This window comes from Galeopterus variegatus, unplaced genomic scaffold (assembly GCF_000696425.1).
Source record: "Galeopterus variegatus unplaced genomic scaffold, G_variegatus-3.0.2 Scaffold3375, whole genome shotgun sequence".
Lineage (NCBI taxonomy): Eukaryota > Metazoa > Chordata > Mammalia > Dermoptera > Cynocephalidae > Galeopterus > Galeopterus variegatus.
The window spans coordinates 18492-23410 of record NW_007729486.1 but is presented as its reverse complement, the minus strand read 5'-3'; positions in this window follow the sequence as shown (position 1 = coordinate 23410).

Genomic DNA, 4919 nt, shown 5'->3' with positions numbered 1-4919 from the left:
TTAGTGGCTTTACTGCTCCAGTTTGGGGACTTACCAGTCACAGATCATTGGACTAGAGGAAATGTAGGCATGTCTCCCTGTGGTCAGGGCTCGGATAGCACTGTCGTGGCAAATGGCCAAAGAGGCTCGCTGTCTTCTTGGAAAGTAAGGATAGTTGGGAAGAGGGAATCTCACTAATGACTGTAGCCTGTGGTGTTTGTTTAAAATGAAGAGAGGAACAGCGATGGAAATTTTTGTCTTCATTATCACATGGAATTTTAAGATAAGGAATATATAGACCTTAAAGATTTAGTTATTGAAAAGTGAACAATAAAACCACAGAAACATACATCTGAAAATGCTTTTGAAGGATTTTATTTAAATTGTAATGGGTTGTCAGGGGAAACTGATGTACCTAAGTTATCAGGTACTGGGAGCATTTTCCTTAGCACCACCCATTGGAAACACATCACGTGCCAGGAGCAGTGCTAAGTGCTTTTCATACAAGAGGTGCATTATCTTATCTGTGACCCATAACTTTTTCCTCCTCAGGTCTCCTTTCCAGTAAATGACCAGATTATTCACTAAAGCAGAACATGGTGGTCAACTTAGAATTCTCTTTTTTATGCCCCTAGGACCCAATCTTTCATCAAGGTCTGTCCATCCTGTATCCAAAAGACCTGTCCACCCTAGATCCAAACACATGTGTCTGTCTCCTCCAGGGTCACCTTCCTAGTTCACGTCCCCATCTTCTTCCTAATCTGCTATGATTTGCCTCTAGATGTGTCTTTCCACTTGTACTCTTGTTCTTCTGCTGTCTATACTCCATACAGAAACCAGACACCTTCCTAGTTCACGTCCCCATCTTCTTCCTAATCTGCTATGATTTGCCTCCAGATGTGTCTTTCCACTTGTACTCTTGTTCTTCTGCTGTCTATACTCCATACAGAAACCAGAGTTTAAAAAATGCCAATCAGATAAAGCCATTCTCATGCTTGATACTTTCAACAGCCTTACTTTGCCCGTAGAATGAAATCCATGTTCTTCTAGGATCTACAAGGCGCTGTCCTGCGTGGTCTGACTCTGACCTTTGTCTCTAACTCACCTCACGACTCTGCCCCTGGCCCGGTGTTCTTCAGCATCCTCCCCTTGCTAACAAGTCGCCAGCCCCAGGGCCTTGGTGTTCACCATTTTCCCTGCCTGAGGCTGTATTTCCTCCGTGGTACTTTCTCATGCCTGAGTTTTAGATTCCGTGTCATCTCTTCAGAAAGTGTTTTCATGATCTTGCTATTTAAATTGGCTCTCCTATTATTTTCTGTCAAAACATCTTGTTTATTTTGTTCAGAATATTAGCACACTCTGCAATTATTTATAGCATTTATTTGTTGCCTCTTCATTTTGCATCTTCCCCACGTGCATGTAATCTCTGAGAAGGCAGGGATCTTGTGTGCACACCTAAGCTCCTAGCACAGAGCCCGGTACACGGGACACACCCTGTGTATGTATATTTGTAGAATGAATAAATTAGTATTTCCTTATAGCTTTCTTGTAACATAAACATTGTGTTCCTGATTTTGCAAATGAGAAACTTAGTTTTAGAGAGACCAGTAAGTGAAAGGCCAGGAAGCAAACACACGTCAGTTTGACTTTTCCAACTAAGCTTTTATCTACCATTCTGTCCTGCATAAATAACCTGGTGATATGTGCGTGTGTGTATGTGTGTGTGTGTTTCAGCATATGTGTTTCAGAGGGAGGGTTATCAAATGCAAAAGCACTAGTTTACCACAATTATCAACTATAGAACCATCTGAAATTCATCCAAAAGAAATAGAATTAAATAAAACTAGAACATAAATTCATATAAAATAAAATTATATAAAGATTGAGATTAAACCCCAGGTATTTACAATATAGTCTGGATGGAATCAGACTGTGGCATTTTTCATTCTGCAGGCAATTTTGAAATCCCAGAGTCTAATTTTCATAAACATTAAGGTTATGGTCCTTTTGGTTTATTCACCTCTTTTACTAGCACACTTTTATCTAAATAATTTTTTGTTGTTGTTTGTTTGGTTGTTTTTTTTTTCACTTTGATTTATTTAATTTATGCACTATTTTATTTCAAAATGCAGTCTTTTTTTTTTTTTCCTTTTTGTCTTTTTTTACTGACCGGCAACGGGATCGCAACCCTCGGTGTTGCGCCCACACCGCGCTCAGCCAGTGAGCAGGAACCGGTCCCCACATGGGATCTGAACCCTCGGCAGGAGCGCCGCCGTGCTCCCAAGTGGCACACTCTCCAGTGCGCCACCGGGCCGGCCCAAAATGTAGTCTTTTCTTAGTAAGCTATTTCTTTCCTTCCTTCCTCCCCTCCTCCCTTCCTCCCTCCCTTTTCTCCCTCCATCCTTCCAGAACAATGTGTGGAGAATGTGTTGAGCACCAGTCTGTCAGGTGCAAGATGCACTGACCTGCCTAGAGCATTGTTGTATTTGGCGTGCTTTGTGTTATGGCTGCTGCTCCAGTGGAGTATACAAAGCTCTTCTCCTCTAGTACATATGAAGTTCCAGGTGATATGAGCAAGGGTTATTCTATTACGTAAAGTCAAAAACTGTTTTCTAACTTTGTCAATAAAAAAATCTTTATTATATATGAGAAAAAGTTCTGATCCTGAGGACTCTGAATGAGAACTCCGATTCATCTACTTTGGTTTGCCTGTTTAACTAGCAAAGATAAAAAATACCATCAATTCTACCAGCAGTAAGGGGGAAAGCAGTTTTGATTAATTCTAATAGAATTGAAACTTTACTGTTGAATTAAAGCTCCAAATATGTATTTACATCTCTTTTTCAGGAGCACATACTTTCTGAATTGTCAGAGGGGGACCATGCAGGGGACGTTTGAGCATAAGTTAATTTTTAGCATGAAGAAGAGTGTCAGAATTCATTTCTATGAGTAATATGTGTCTTTTACTTAACATTTAGGAAAATATATAAAACTCTGAGAAAGGCTTATGCTGAAATCAGAACTAGGAAGGAGCATGCTTTAGGACAGATCTCTCTAGAATGACCTCAAGCACTGCATGCAGAAACAATCAACAGAATGAAAAGACAACCAACGGAATGAGAGAAAATATCTGCAAAATACACATCTGACAAAGGATTAATATCCAGAATATACAAGGAACTCAAACAACTTTACAGCAAATAAATAACCCCATTAAAAAATGGGCAAAGGAGCTGAATAGGCATTTTTCTAAGGAAGATATATGAGTGGCCAACAGACACATGAAAAAATGCTTAACATCACTCAGTACTCAGGAAATGTAAATCAAAACCACTTTGAGATACCATCTCACTCCAGTTAGGATGGCTAACATCCAAAAAACTGAGAATGATAAATGCTGATGAGGTTGTGGAGAAAAAGAACACTCATATACTGTCAGTAGGACTGCAAAATGGTGCAGCCTCTATGGAAAATGGATGGAGGTTCCTCAACCAATTACAGATAGATCTGCCATATGACCCAGCTATTCCACTGCTGGGAATATATCCAGAAGAATGGAAATCATCATGCCAAGGGATACCTGTATTCCTATTTTTATTGCAGCACTGTTTACAATAGTCAAGAGTTGGAACCAGCCCAAATGTCCATCATCAGATGAGTGGATAAGGAAACTGTGGTATATCTACACAATGGAATACTACTCTGCTATAAAAAAGAATGAAATACTGCCATTAGCAGCAACATGGATGGACTTAGAGAAAATTATATTAAATGAAACAAGTCAGGCACAGAAAGAGAAATACCACATGTTCTCACTTATTTGTGTGAGCTAAAATTAAACAAATAAACAGACAAACAAATATGGGGGTGGGGGAAGAAGACACAACAATCACAACAATTCCTTGAACTTGTTAAGACAAGTGAATAGATATGATGTAGGGGGAGGGGGAGAAGGTGGGGGAAAGAGGAACAGGTAAAGGGACATGAAAATCAATTACAACGTATATTGAGAAGTTTAAAGAAAAAAAAAAAAAAGAACTGAATGCAGGACAAGGGCAAGATGACGCAACCCCAGAGGGTTCAGTGTGGAATTGTGGACAGACCAGGAGGCTGGTCAAGAAAGGCCCAGGTCTCCTTCAATGTTCTGAGTGACCTCACTTCAGTAACACCTTTTCTGGGTATCTGTAATTAGGTACAATCATCTACCTCATCTCTGATCTCCTCTGAGTATGACATGAGGTGTTGAATGAGAAAGTGCTTTGCTTGCTATTTGAGAAGTATATATTAACTTCTGAGGATCTCAGTTTTCTGATGTATAAAATGGGGACTCTATAGAACTTTATCGGTTGCTGGGAGGATTAAATGGTACAAAGTATTTAAAATCTCTTGTCTCATACCAAGTGCTCCCTACATAGTGTGTTCATTTTTTACATTGCCTAGCTCAACTTCTCCACTGTCTTCCCACAAGGGTAACTAAACCTGGACCTGTTGACCATGTCCCAGCTTGAAGGACCTGGACAATTAATGCTGCCTTGGGGCTCATGTTTGGAGCCCACTTATGGATAATGATATACAGAGGTATTAACTCAGATGTAGTGTCCAGGACGCCAGTTTATAGTGAACCCAATATTATCTTACCTACCCTTGATAAGCTCCAGGGGCCTGAGAAAGAATAGCTATATTATCTGTGTTTATAAAAAAAAAATGCTCAAGAATTAGCACCATGAGCCAGAATGGCAATGGTTTTGCTGTAGCGGCTTCAACTTTGTCTTTCCCGGAGCACTTCCATTTTTGCTACAACTGTATTATGAAATTCCCTCAGAGAACAGCAGTCCACCTTGCCTATCCCAGTGCCTGAGAGCTACAAGGGGAAGTGATTAGAATTTAGAATCAATTTGGTTTTTAAATTTTAGCTCAGCCTTTGATGCATGATGTTTTCA